This window comes from Lactuca serriola, chromosome 6 (genome assembly GCF_051521515.1).
Source record: "Lactuca serriola cultivar US96UC23 chromosome 6, Lser_US96UC23_V15, whole genome shotgun sequence".
In the NCBI taxonomy this organism is placed as follows: domain Eukaryota; kingdom Viridiplantae; phylum Streptophyta; class Magnoliopsida; order Asterales; family Asteraceae; genus Lactuca; species Lactuca serriola.
In genome coordinates this window covers 84,678,232-84,694,398 of record NC_136413.1, presented here as the reverse complement: position 1 = coordinate 84,694,398, position 16,167 = coordinate 84,678,232, and positions in this window count along the sequence as shown.

Below are 16,167 nucleotides of genomic sequence, written 5' to 3'. Positions count from 1 at the left end.
ACACTGGTAGCTATGGATTCAGTACCCGGTGAATAAATGATAGCAGCTATGGAATTAGTGATTCACGAACGAGCATTGGCAGCTATGGATTTAGTGCCAGTCCTATAACCCTGGAAGTAAGGGACTTCGGAATAAACAAAGGCAAGATAGATGACTCTTAGGATAAATCCTTAAGAGTAAAGAAGATAATGGGGATGGGTAATTGGGTTGATTGTTTGATTATTTAAACATAATAATTATATTATTGTGGGTTGAAAACCCTATGTACTCACCAGGTTTCCCAACCTGACCCACTCAGTTTATTTATATCACAGGTGTCGATATGAAGTGACATTACACTCAGAGATTAAAGAGATGTAGATCACTAGTGTAAATAAATGTAAGTTCCGTTTATGCTTATGTTCCTGTATTGACAATGACATCCCAAACGTTTTAAAATGAATAAAATACGTTCCTTTGAAAATGTTTTGATAACGTATTTATCGTATTTTCTGGGAACAAATTCCGCAACATTTTTATGTAAAGAAGTACTCTGATTTTTATAAAGCATAAACAAAATCGGTCTTTTCTGGCCGTGTAAATGGGGATGTCACAGTTGGTATCAGAGCATTAGTTTAAGCGAACTAGGAATTTGTAGGATTTCTAGACTTAGACTTAGAATGCTAAGCGATGATTGTGAGGTGTGAGCACTAGCTTATTTTAGGATTTGTGCCTAAAATGCTTTTATGTGCTAAATGCTTTATGCCTTATATGCTGTTATTTATTCGGATCTATGGTTTGTTGCCGACCGGATCTGGAAACCTTATGTGTTTAGGATTCTAAACGTACGACTACGATATTAGAACTAGCATATAAACGTTTCGGAGAGATAAGAATGATTTAAACGTCAATCCTAAATGAAGATCTAGATTTACCTTATTCGTTTTATAGATCAAAATGGCAAGAACCCGTAGTGGAGCTGGGAATGCAAATAAGAGTAGGAATCAACCCCCCATGATTCAACAAATACCTATCATAGTAGAAGATGTACTCGAACCAATCACCATGGCTGGAGTACAAGCCATGATTCAGACTATGTTAGCTGAACGAAGGGAAGAAATGAGGCGGATGTCAAATAGCGAGTAACCTACTATGCCCACTGAGCAACCCGAGCTGATTCCCGAGCAATCGGAGGAAGGGAACTACAGCCGCCAAGTGAGTCAAGTGGGGACTCTAGGTGAACGAAGGGATGGCCCAGAGAGGAGAAACGACAAGGATGGGCGAATGTACAAGAATTTCTTGGGTGCGAAACCACCAAGTCTCTCAGGAAGCCCAAAGCCTGTTGAGATTATGGATTGGATCTCCGAGATGGAAATGGTGTTTGATAGCTGCGACTGTAGCGAGAAACAGAAGACCGTCTTCGCTGTAAGACAACTGAAAAATGGAGTCTTGAGCTGGTGGAAGCTATTGGCAGATACGATGCCACGAGGAGAAGCCTTAAGGATGTCCTTGGAAGAGTTCTTGGAACAGTTGAAAATGCAATACTGCTCGGAGATAGATCTGATAGACCTAAACAACGAGTTTCAGAACCTGAAGAAAGGGAAGATGAGTGATGATGAGTATGCCACCGCATTCACTGAGAGGATGAAGCTATTCCCCTACTTGGTGCCTACTAAACTCTCCAAGATTGATAGGTTTGCTAACAGACTACCCACTGACTTTGGCCCAATGGTCAAAATGGCAACTACCTTGAAAACAGCTGTTAGGGCAGCTAAGAACGTGGAGACCCAGATAAGAAAAAAGGGTCTAGATAAGGCAGGAGAGAAGCGGAAGTTTGAAGGATCTTCAAGGTCCAACAAGGAGAGAAATTTCTCAAAGCTTGGAGGAGGAGAAGGAGGTGAAGCGAGATGGTGTGATAAATGCAAGAAGAAGCATTGTGGGAAGTGCAATGAAGAAGTGACTTGTTGCAAGTGTGGAAGGACTGGCCACTATTCCAAGGTCTGCACACATAATGATAAAGTATGCTACGGATGTGGAGGCAAGGGGAACATGTCAAGAGACTGCCCGAGGAAAAATAAAGCAGCAAGACCAGAAACCCCACCAATGCCAAGGGCATTCCACATGATCCTCGACGAAGCAGAAAACAACACGAGGAGCCAAGGATAAGAAATCTATACCCAAAGATCGAGTTATGAGGTAGCCTAAGAGATAAAACCATATGATGTAGCCTCTTAGAGGCATAGTCTAGGGTGAAATTGAACACCTATGTAATAGTTTCAAGAAATAATAAAATCTTTGTTTTGTTATCTGGTGTGTTAAAACTGTTATGTGATTTTCTTAAGAGGTGACTTGGAAAACTACGAGACAATACTTGGGACGCGTATGAGTAGGTGTGAAAGGTAGTAGATGCATATACTACCGAAAGCACAGGACTCACGCTTGGATCAGGGAAAGTCACAAGGTTACCAAGAAGCTAATAATTGATATCGTTTTATTCAAATATGTCGTTACCATTGTTTCGGTAAAGACTAAGAAGATGATTGTTATTCTGACCCTAGTGTTCATATCGAATCGAGTCCGACTACGATGAGTATGTTACGTGGTTCAGAGAACAAAGTTTGATTTAGCGTCCGACTTAAACCAAACAATTTAAATCAAAGCAATCAATAGAAGTATCGCGCTCGTTGTTAAAGAAGTTGGTAGCTAGAAATGCTACATGTTAAAGTGTGATTATATCACATTAGAACATGAAGGAAGGTATAGTCTATTTTGGAATTTGAATCTAAGAAGCCTGAGTCTAAACGTGCATCACATGATGATAGGTCATGATTTGGAGTCTAACCTGAGATAGAAGCAGGAGCACAATCGAGTACTGCTTACAGTCAATAAATCTAAGAGATAGACTTGAAGGAATATAGAAGTTATAATTATCACCTAGGATGAAGAGATGGCGTATGGAATCATTATAGGAGCCCTGTTTCGTTGATGATTCCGGGACGTAATCATCCTAAAGGGGAGATAATTGTAACGCCCGTAGATCCGGGCTAGTCAAATTAGAGGCAATAAGTGTCGAAAATGACTTTTCGGCATAATATTATTTAGAATAAATAATCTTAGCCAAGTTTTATTATATGTTACAAGGTTTCCGTACATATAAAGAACGCCGAAATCCGAGTTATAACGAAGAAGTTATGACCCGTCGAAGTTTCGCGACAAAACCGACACGATACCGGGAAGCATAAATAGTGAATTTACGATAGAGCGAGATTTAGCCTTAGAAATCTAAACAAAGGTCGTAGAATAAGTTAAACCAAGAGCGTCCATAAAAAGAACGCCCAAATCTGACTTCGTATGAGGAAGTTACGATTTTTCGAAGTTTCGGCTTAGCAGTGTACAGCCCGAAATTCGAATAATAGATCGAGCGGTTTTTAGCCGAAACAACCAAAACGACAATCGAAGATCTCGTTAATAATAGCATAACGAGAAAAAGATGGGCGAAACCGGATGTCGGATGAAGAAGTTATGAGAATTTAACGGACCAATCATGTCCCGACCTATTAATAATGTAACTTTTAAAATAAAGTCAAAATTAGCCGACGGAGTCTAAACGAAAGTTGTAGAGTATGTTCCCGCCTTCGCATGGATATAAAGAACATTGAAAATGGAGCTCGTACGCGAAAGTTACGAATTTTTAAAGTTGAGTGTGCAAATTACGAAATCTGATGCGAGATGGACGACGTGGCCTCATCGCAGCCGTCCATCGCCAATCGCAGGGCGCCCTTCGGATCACGCCACATCGCCTCGCTTCGCCTTATGCCCCGCTTCGGAGTTCGGTATGCCCAGCATACCCTCGGTCCTTATCCTCTTCCAAAGTGCGAGACAGCTGGACACAGCTGGACCCTATCCGAAGTTACGCCCCGCGTAGCCAAGGATTACGCCCAGCATAGTCCAAGGCCTAGCAGGATATAAAAAGGGGGAGAGGGTCTCCGCATTTTACACACCATTTCTCATTCTCTCTCTAGTTTCTTTCTCTCTCTAAGGGTTTTAACCCTTCCCTAAGCCTAGGTGATCCCCTAGCACCCTAAGGAAGCCCCGAGGCTCCCGGAGTCCCGAGAAAAAGGGACTTTCGGTTTCGGAAACGCTGCTCCGAGCAAATCCCGGTTTTCTTTAAAATCCGTTGTAAGTGATCTACGCTTACGCAAATTTTAATATAGCTTTCGAATAATTATAGTATTGCTATTAGGTCCTTAAAATAATAATATAGGCTATTATTATGAGTTATATAAGTATCGTTTAACACTTATATAATACTAATAATAGTCAGACTATTAATTTGTCGCGGTTATCATTAGACTAAACCCTAGTGGTATTGATACTCGGTTTTATCGAAGGAAAATTGTTTTGAGAGTATCGAAGCGTTGTCCGAGTGCTGAGTCACCACCTTTCAAGTGATTGCATAGTTACTTTCATCTTACACATAGATATGAAGTATTTTATATAAATTACGTGCTATGTGTGCATATTATCTGAATACTTTTTTTTAGTAAAAGGCGAAAGAATATTATCTGAATACTTGTTGTCTATGCTGGATGAACGTTTTATACATGTTTTAAATGATTTAACCTGTATACGTATTTTATATATACGAATATGTTAGGTATGACATGGGTAGATGAAAGATGAAAGATAAAAGATGATGTGAGTAAACATTGGCAGCTATAGACTTAGTGCCTAATAAATAACATCAGCAGCTATGGACTTAGTGCCTAATGGAAAAACACTGGTAGCTATAGATTTAGTAACTGTTAGGAATTGGTAGCTATGGACTTAGTACCTATTAGATAAACACTGGTAGCTATGGATTTGGTACCCGGTGAATAAACTATAGCAGCTATGGAATTAGTGCTTTACGAACGCGCATTGGCAGCTATGGATTTAGTGCCAGTCCTATAACCCTGGAAGTAAGGGACTTTGGAATAAACGAAGGAAGGATAGATGACTCTTTGGATAAATCCTTAAGAATAAAGAAGATAATGGGGATGGGTAACTGGGTTGATTGTTTGATTGTTTAAACATAATAATTATATTATTGTGGGTTGAAAACCCTATGTACTCACCAGGTTTCCCAACCTGACCCACTCAGTTTATTTATATCACAGGTGTCGATATGAAGTGACATTACACTGAGAGATTAAAGAGATGTAGATCACTAGTGTAAATAAATGTAAGTTCCGTTTATGCTTATGTTCCTGTATTGACAATGACATCCCCAACGTTTTAAAATGAATAAAATACGTTCCTTTGAAAATGTTTTGATAACGTATTTATCGTATTTTCTGGGAACAAATTCCGCAACATTTTTATGTAAAGAAGTACTCTGATTTTTATAAAGCATAAACAAAATCGGTCTTTTCTGGCCGTGTAAATGGGGATGTCACAGTTGGTATCAGAGCATTAGTTTAAGCGAACTAGGAATTTGTAGGATTTCTAGACTTAGACTTAGAATGCTAAGCGATGATTGTGAGGTGTGAGCACTAGCTTATTTTAGGATTTGTGCCTAAAATGCTTTTATGTGCTAAATGCTTTATGCCTTATATGCTGTTATTTATTCGGATCTATGGTCTGTTGCCGACCGGATCTGGAAACCTTATGTGTTTAGGATTCTAAACGTACAACTACGATATTAGAACTAGCATATAAATGTTTCGGAGAGATAAGGATGATTTAAACGTCAATCCTAAATGAAGATCTAGATTTACCTTATTCGTTTTATAGATCAAAATGGCAAGAACCCGTAGTGGAGCTGGGAATGCAAATAAGAGTAGGAATCAACCCCCCGTGATTCAACAAATACCTATCATAGTAGAAGATGTACTCGAACCAATCACCATGGCTGGAGTACAAGCCATGATTCAGACTATGTTAGCTGAACGAAGGGAAGAAATGAGGCGGATGTCAAATAGCGATTAACCTACTATGCCCACTGAGCAACCCGAGCTGATTCCCGAGCAATCGGAGGAAGGGAACTACAGCCGCCAAGTGAGTCAAGTGGGGACTCTAGGTGAACGAAGGGATGGCCCAGAGAGGAGAAACGACAAGGATGGGCGAATGTACAAGAATTTCTTGGGTGCGAAACCACCAAGTCTCTCAGGAAGCCCAAAGCCTGTTGAGATTATGGATTGGATCTCCGAGATGGAAATGGTGTTTGATAGCTGCGACTGTAGCGAGAAACAGAAGACCGTCTTCGCTGTAAGACAACTGAAAAATGGAGTCTTGAGCTGGTGGAAGCTATTGGCAGATACGATGCCACGAGGAGAAGCCTTAAGGATGTCCTTGGAAGAGTTCTTGGAACAGTTGAAAATGCAGTACTGCTCGGAGATAGATCTGATAGACCTAAACAACGAGTTTCAGAACCTGAAGAAAGGGAAGATGAGTGATGATGAGTATGCCACCGCATTCACCGAGAGGATGAAGCTATTCCCCTACTTGGTGCCTACTAAACTCTCCAAGATTGATAGGTTTGCTAACAGACTACCCACTGACTTTGGCCCAATGGTTAAAATGGCAACTACCTTGAAAACAGTTGTTAGGGCAGCTAAGAACGTGGAGACCCAGATAAGAAAAAAGGGTCTAGATAAGGCAGGAGAGAAGCGGAAGTTTGAAGGATCTTCAAGGTCCAACAAGGAGAGAAATTTCTCAAAGCTTGGAGGAGGAGAAGGAGGTGAAGCGAGATGGTGTGATAAATGCAAGAAGAAGCATTGTGGGAAGTGCAATGAAGAAGTGACTTGTTGCAAGTGTGGAAGGACTGGCCACTATTCCAAGGTCTGCACACATAATGATAAAGTATGCTACGGATGTGGAGGCAAGGGGAACATGTCAAGAGACTGCCCGAGGAAAAATAAAGCAGCAAGACCAGAAACCCCACCAATGCCAAGGGCATTCCACATGATCCTCGACGAAGCAGAAAACAACACGAGGAGCCAAGGATAAGATATCTATACCCAAAGATCGAGTTATGAGGTAGCCTAAGAGATAAAACCATATGATGTAGCCTCTTAGAGGCATAGTCTAGGGTGAAATTGAACACCTATGTAATAGTTTCAAGAAATAATAAAATCTTTGTTTTGTTATCTGGTGTGTTAAAACTATTATGTGATTTTCTTAAGAGGTGACTTGGAAAACTACGAGACAATACTTGGGACGGGTATGAGTAGGTGTGAAAGGTAGTAGATGCATATACTACCGGAAGCACAGGACTCACGCTTGGATCAGGGAAAGTCACAAGGTTACCAAGAAGCTAATAATTGATATCGTTTTATTCAAATATGTCGTTACCATTGTTTCGGTAAAGACTAAGAAGATGATTGTTATTCTGACCCTAGTGTTCATATCGAATCGAGTCCGACTACGATGAGTATGTTACGTGGTTCAGAGAACAAAGTTTGATTTAGCGTCCGACTTAAACCAAACAATTTAAATCAAAGCAATCAATAGAAGTATCGCGCTCGTTGTTAAAGAAGTTGGTAGCTAGAAATGCTACATGTTAAAGTGTGATTATATCACATTAGAACATGAAGGAAGGTATAGTCTATTTTGGAATTTGAATCTAAGAAGCCTGAGTCTAAACGTGCATCACATGATGATAGGTCATGATTTGGAGTCTAACCTGAGATAGAAGCAGGAGCACAATCGAGTACTGCTTACAGTCAATAAATCTAAGAGATAGACTTGAAGGAATATAGAAGTTATAATTATCACCTAGGATGAAGAGATGGCGTATGGAATCATTATAGGAGCCCTGTTTCGTTGATGATTCCGGGACGTAATCATCCTAAAGGGGAGATAATTGTAACGCCCGTAGATCCGGGCTAGTCAAATTAGAGGCAATAAGTGTCGAAAATGACTTTTCGGCATAATATTATTTAGAATAAATAATCTTAGCCAAGTTTTATTATATGTTACAAGGTTTCCGTACATATAAAGAACGCCGAAATCCGAGTTATAACGAAGAAGTTATGACCCGTCGAAGTTTCGCGACAAAACCGACACGATACCGGGAAGCATAAATAGTGAATTTACGATAGAGCGAGATTTAGCCTTAGAAATCTAAACAAAGGTCGTAGAATAAGTTAAACCAAGAGCGTCCATAAAAAGAACGCCCAAATCTGACTTCGTATGAGGAAGTTACGATTTTTCGAAGTTTCGGCTTAGCAGTGTACAGCCCGAAATTCGAATAATAGATCGAGCGGTTTTTAGCCGAAACAACCAAAACGACAATCGAAGATCTCGTTAAGAATAGCATAACGAGAAAAAGATGGGCGAAACCGGATGTCGGATGAAGAAGTTATGAGAATTTAACGGACCAATCATGTCCCGACCTATTAATAATGTAACTTTTAAAATAAAGTCAAAATTAGCCGACGGAGTCTAAACGAAAGTTGTAGAGTATGTTCCCGCCTTCGCATGGATATAAAGAACATTGAAAATGGAGCTCGTACGCGAAAGTTACGAATTTTTAAAGTTGAGTGTGCAAATTACGAAATCTGATGCGAGATGGACGACGTGGCCTCATCGCAGCCGTCCATCGCCAATCGCAGGGCGCCCTTCGGATCACGCCACATCGCCTCGCTTCGCCTTATGCCCCGCTTTGGAGTTCGGTATGCCCAGCATACCCTCGGTCCTTATCCTCTTCCAAAGTGCGAGACAGCTGGACACAGCTGGACCCTATCCGAAGTTACGCCCCGCGTAGCCAAGGATTACGCCCAGCGTAGTCTGAGGCCTTGCAGGGTATAAAAAGGGGGCGAGGGTCTCCGCATTTTACACACCATTTATCATTCTCTCTCTAGTTTCTTTCTCTATCTAAGGGTTTTAACCCTTCCCAGAGCCTAGGTGATCCCCTAGCACCCTAAGGAAGCCCCGAGGCTTCCGGAGTCACGAGAAAAAGGGTCTTTCGGTTTCGGAAACGCTGCTCCGAGCAAATCCCGGTTTTCATTAAAATCCGTTGTAAGTGATCTACGCTTACGCAAATTTTAATATAGCTTTCGAATAATTATAGTAATGTTATTAGGTCCTTAAAATAATTATTTAGGCTATTATTATGAGTTATATAAGTATCGTTTAACACTTACATAATAGTAAGAATAGTCAGACTATTAATTTGTCGCAGTTATCGTTAGACTAAACCCTAGTGGTATTGATACTAGGTTTTATCGAAGGAAAATTGCTTTGAGAGTATCGAAGCGCTGTCCGAGTACTGAGTCACCACCTTTCAAATTGAGTGCATAGTTACTTTCATCTTACACATAGATATGAAGTATTTTATATAAATTACGTGCTATGTGTGCATATTATCTGAATACTTGTATTATATGCTGGATGAACGTTTTATACATGTTTTAAATGATTTAAACTATATACGTATTTTATATATACGAATATGTTGGGTATGACATGGGTATATGAATGATGAAAGATAAAAGATGATGTGAGTAAACATTGGCAGCTATAGACTTAGTGCCTAATAAATAACATCGGCAGCTATGGACTTAGTGCCTAATGGACAAACACTAGTAGCTATGGATTTAGTACCTGTTTGGAATTGGTAGCTATGGACTTAGTACCTATTAGATAAACACTAGTAGCTATGGATTTAATACCCGATGAAAAAACTATAGCAACTATGGAATTAGTGTTTTACGAACGAGCATTGGCAGCTATGGATTTTGTGCCAGTCCTATAACCCTGGAAGTAAGGGACTTCGGAATAAACGAATGCAGGATAGATGACTCTTACGATAAATCCTTAAGAGTAAAGAAGATAATGGGGATGGGTAATTGGGTTTATTATTTGATTGTTTAAACATAATAATTATATTATTGTGGGTTGAAAACCCTATGTACTCACCAGGTTTCCCAACCTGACCCACTCAGTTTATTTATATCACAGGTGTCGATATGAAGTGACATTACACTGAGAGATTAAAGAGATGTAGATCACTAGTGTAAATAAATGTAAGTTCCGTTTATGCTTATGTTCCTGTATTGACAATGACATCTCAAAGGTTTTAAAATGAATAAAATACGTTTCTTCAAAAAAAATTTGATAAAGTATTTATCGTATTTTCTGGGAACAAATTCTGCAACATTTTTATGAAAAGAAGTACTCTGATTTTTATAAAGCAAAAAAAATCGGTCTTTTCTGGCCGTGAAAATTGGGATGTCACATGTATGCTTGGGTAGATTTACAAAAATACCTTGAGGTTAGAAAGTTTTCTGCGGATGGATTCGAAGGGATGCATAAAATGAGCATTGTTCAAAAGAAGTTGACGAGTGTTTATGAGGATTGTGAGTATTTAGAATTAAGGGGGTCCATAGGAAAACTTTAGACACAAATGCATGCATTGAGGTCTTGTCATAATGGCTGAGTTTGAAATGGATTGTTCTATGTAATGTTGGTGATGAAGGTTTGAATTAAAAATAATTAGATTTGCTTGAGGGCAAGCAAAGTATAAGTGTGGGGTATTTTGATATTGTCATATTTATACATGTTTTTAGGCAATATTTATTTACATTTTTATTAATATTCTAGTTATTTGCATTGACTAATGGTACTTATGAGGATAAATTGGTCTTTAAAGCCAAATAGATGCATTTTTGGAGAAAGGGACTAAAAATGACAAAACATGGAACTTTGGAGGCTTGGAGAATAAAAGAAGAAAGAAGCTTACGTAATCTGCTGACTTCACGTCGTGAGGCTTATAGATTCACAACGAGAACATAAATCTCCCAGAAGATAGACATCGCGAAGAAGAGTCCTTAGCCAACACGGGAATCTACTATTCACGTCGTGAGACATATCCATTCACGACGTGAGTTCGGGAAAATCAAAAACTATATATACTCTTGATCATTACGAAATGAAATACTTTTTGGCTGCCTAGAGGGTTCCTGGAGACAATTTTCAGAAGGAGAAAAGTTCTGGAATTGGCTATTAGCATCTAAGGAGAGGAGAAGTTCATATTAGTTTAAGAATTTGGTACACTTTAATTATGTCTTTGAATATGGGTTATTTGTGTTTGTTTGCTAGTATGTCCAGCTAAATCTAGTTGCTTCTGTTAGCTAGATGAAGCTGGAACTCATGGTGTAATACTTTAGCTTTGATTTACTTGTTGGTTAAGAGTTGTGTTAGATTGATTGAACCTAGCATGTTTGATTTAGTATTTTATTGCTTTGATTTCTTATTTTGTGTAGTTAATGACCATTAATCCGCATGAACTAGAATACCTGGTAATTTAGTGAACATTAAACTATTAGAGCTAGGATCAAACCAATCTTAGTTAAGCAATTAACTATTGAATTAGGTTGTGCTAGAGAACTCATATTATGACCATAAGTGTGTTTAATTAATCAATCTTACATAGCTCTAATCCATTAAATAATTGATTATGTGTTAACTAATTGATTATGTGTTAACTTAAGTGTGAACATACTTTGATGTACATGAATTAAGTAATGTTAGTAGATTTAGAACTAAATTGCTAATACTATCTTAATTGGTAACCAACAGTAATTGTCATAGTTAATATATAAACCATTGAGGGAAAGTGGATTCGAACTAACAGAAGTGTTTTGTTTACTGATTGAATTTGTGTTAAAGAATTAAGTTTATCTAAACTTACAAAATTAGATAAATCCCATTTCTTTGTTAGTAATTAGGTTAATTTAGTAGTATATAGATTAATTAGTCAAAACTGTTCTTTGTGATCGACACCTGACTTACCCGACTATTCTATAATTTGACTAGGTACATTGCCTAGGTGCAATTTAGTTAGTTAAGTTAGTTAGGTTATAAATATAAAATTAGGTGTAGCTATTTGCACGCATCAATGGCCTAAACCAAATACCCAATATTCCGAGGCCCAACCTGCTGAGTACGCAAGGCGTACTCAGCTCATACGCGCAGCGTACTTGCTTAGGGCTTGTACGCCCAACGTACTCTTTTAATCAACCAACTCTCATTTCCATCTCTTAAATGATTAAGACACCACTCTAAAACTTAGATCTAACTTCCTTGGGTTGATTTATCTCGTAAAGTTGCCAACTTTACGTGCATGCATGGCTTAATGAAGCTCTTAAAGCTCAAAAGGATGTAATACATGACTTAATGCATGCATGAGACCAAAAACCCCATAGAGTTTGCACCTTTAAACATAATGAACCCTCTAAACATCTAGATCTACAAGACTTAGCTTCTAAAACAGCCTCAACCCGTTAAGACCAACCAAAAGGGGACAAAGAAGCCTAAAACCAAAATATGAAGAGATCTAAGCAAGGGGAAGACAAGGTATGAACTTGACACCTCAAAAGACTTGATAAAAGAGTGATGAGTCTATATCTCTCAGCTTCACATTAAGCAATGCACCTTCAATCTTCTTCAATCTCTTCAAAATGAGCAAAATAAGCACCAACTTCTCCTCAGGAGCTCAAAAACACAACAATGGAGGCTAAGGGTATAAATATAGGGTTTAGGAGGCATGGAGGTTGGTAAAGAGGCCAACCCTAGGGATTTAATGAGCTTAAATAGGGTGCAACATCTCAAAACTAGGTTTTCATTAAACCCTCGTATGCCCAACGTAATCCTCGTACGCCCAGTGTACGAGGCCTCGGTCTTGCGATCAATCTCTCTTAGTACGCTAAGCATACACCAGTGTGTGCCCCGCGTACTGAACATTGCACTAGTACGCCCAAAGTATCTATTTTGTACACCCCGCGTACTAGGGTTATCCTTAAACCCTATAATCATCTGAAGGCCATAAGTTCTTCATTATAAATCCGATTTCGACAATCCTTATATCCATGAAAAGGTAACGAGAAGTTATACGCTTTTATCAACTCATACTTGCCTTAATATTTCGTGAAAAAAAAATCCAATTTCCATGAAAGCCCGAGCTGACACCTTAGCAAAATACCCTTTGGCTCCAAAACACAATGCCGAACACCCGGATAATCTTAATTACATCACCCACATCAAAATGGGTCCAGATCTCATTTCCTCAAAGGTCCTAACCCTGATAATACCTGATCTTTGGTCACCACTCTGAAATAGGAAACGATGTGGGACAGGGCATTACAAGCTTGTATCCTTTACGCACCAAATCATACATGGCACTGCGTTTTATAACATCATGTTACTGATGTGTTTTCGCAACACCAACGCATAACCAACTTGTAAATTACAACTCATATATCTCCGTTTTAAGAATATAAGATAAGGAAATCTCTAGAAAAGTTCAAAAATTTTACCAAAATTTACGAAAAAAGTCCCAAACTAAAATTTGTTTACGAAAAAACATGAATTACCTGTAAAAATGGTGATTTGATCCATTTTTCCTGGTTTATCGGTTTCATTACTTACCTGTTTCATTAAATTCCCATTATTTTACCGTAATTTATGAATAAGTCTCAAACTAAATTTAATGATGATTTTGCCCTTTTCTTCATGTAACATACATTTTACTGGTTTCATTGCTAACTTGGACGTCAAGTCATTAAATGAACTAATGAGATGGATATGTTGAGTTATATAATGTTATGTTTACCATAAAACTTGGTATCTTGATGTATTGTATATTTTTTGAAATATAAAATGCAACCAACGAAGAGTGCAAGAATTACATAAACTAGTAACAGTTGCGTCAATTTTACGTTTATAAGAAATTTTAAATTGTCTATCTAATCTTATGTTACCCAATATATCCATGTCATCAGGCATCAACTCATTTCCTGCCCTTTTCTTCCTAGAAACACACATTTTATTGGTTTCATTACTTACTTAGATACATAGTCATAAATAAGCTGATGAGATGGATTTCAAATTTTACAGAAAATGTAGCATAATATAACCCATCGTATCCATCTTATCAACTAATTTAATGACTAGGTGTCAAAGTAAGCAATGAAACCGATAAAATATATGTTACATGGAGAAAATGGTCAAATCATCACTAAATTTTAGTTTGAGACTTATTCGCAAATTATGGTAAAATAATGAGACTTTAACGAAACATGTAAGTAATGAAACCTAGAAAAAAGGGTCAAATCGCCATTTATACTGGTAATTCATGCTTTTCCGTCAACAAATTTTAGTTTGAGACTTTTTTTGTAAATTAGGATAAAAATTTTAGGACTTTTCTGGAGATTTCCCTATAAGATATTATCATCTCAAAATTACTCGTGATATAATCCATGAAGTAATTCTCTGAGTGAGGGTTTATCCAATACATAACTCTCCATTTTTAAGTACTCATGAATGTTGTAGCAATTCAATTGCTATGCCTAACTTCCTTAGACAATCTACAATCTAATTCATGAAATTCACTACTTACTTCCCTGACTGTGGAATTTGAATAATTAAATTATTTGGCAAGTAAAACATGCAAAACAAAATAAAAGAATAAACAATTGACAAAGGTAGTAAACAAACTCATAAATAATCTTTATTATTTAATCACCAAAAGTCAACTACATTTATTTTGTTACAAGTTTCAAACTACTCATCTAACTACTAAGACTAATATCATCTCTCAAATCAATGCTTCTAGCATGTTGATTATGCTTGACCCTACTCAGAGCCTTCGTAAAAGGATCTGCATGATTCTCTTCTGATGATAGCCTCTTCACAATGAGGTGACCTTCTTATACTCTATGAATGATGTAATGGTACTTTATGTCGATATGTCTTGATTTACCATGGTCTCTCAGTTCTATAGTCAAAGCAACCACACACTCATTATCGCAGAAAAGTTCCATTGGCTCCTGAAAGGTTGGAACTACTCAAAGATCTCCGATGAAGTTCTTCAGCCAAGACGCTTCCCTTGATGCTTTACTTGGCGCTATGTACTCTGATTCGCATGTAGAATCAGCCACCATGTCTTGCTTGGAACTTTTCTCAAGTAATTGCTCCACCATTTATTGTAAACACCCAGCCAGACTGAGAACGAAAATTGTCTCTATCTATCTGAAAGTTGGCGTCACTATACCTATTTACTGCAACGTATCAATGTCTCTAAATACTATAATCATATCCTTTGTCCTTCGCAGATACTTGAGAATGTTCTATATTGCTATCCAGTGAGCTCTGCCAGGATTTCCCTGATAGAGGTTGACCATGCTTAAAGCAAAGGTTACATCAGGGATAGTACATGTCATAGTGTACATGATCGATCTTACAACCAAATCATAAGGGAATCGACTCATACTATCAATCTCTTCGTCCGTACTAGGTCTTTGAGTCTTACTCAATTTGGTATTGCTCTGAATAGGTAGCTATCCTTTCTTGTAATTTTCCATATTAAACTGTTTTAATACTTTGTCCAAGACTGTACTTTGTAAGTCCAATTAGTCTTTTCTTTCTATCTCTCAAAATTCTTATCCCAAGAATATAGGTATCCTCTCCTAGATCCTTCATAACAAAACACTTTCCAAGACAAGATTTCACTTCTTGCAATGATGGAATGTCATTTCCTATAAGTATTATGTCATCAACATATAATACTAGAAAGGTTACTATACTCCCACTAGCCTTGACATACATACATGACTTTCTTTGACTTTCTCATGGAAGCAAAGATTCTAGTTGTGAGATGCTTGTTTTAATCCATAGATGGGTTTCTCAAGCTTACTGGTGATAAGGTCTCACCATAGTCAATCCCTAGGGTTTGAGTAAATCCCTTCACAACCAGACGTGCCTTGAATGTATGCACATTTTCATCCATGTCAGTCTTCTTCTTGAAGATCCATTTGCAGCCAACTGTCTTTTGACTATTCCAAACTTGGTTGTCATACATGGACTTGATCTCACTGTCCATTACCTCTTTCCATTTTGAAGCCTCAGGCTTCGCCATCACTTCCTTGTAGTTATCTGGCCCATCTAAATTTACTAGTGTTTGATCACTGATAAACATATCACCATCTGACGTTATATGGAAAGTATAGAGCGTTGGTGGCATGCTAACTCTACTAGAATGATGAAGAGGTAATGAACTATCATCTGGCTCAACTAGAATTTCTTCCACTGGTTGAGTACTAGTATCATCTAAGGTTCCTTCATTGGTTGACTCTTGAATCTCTTCAAGATCAATTGTGCTCCCACTGTCCTCTTTGCATATGAGCACTCTCTCACAAAATATTC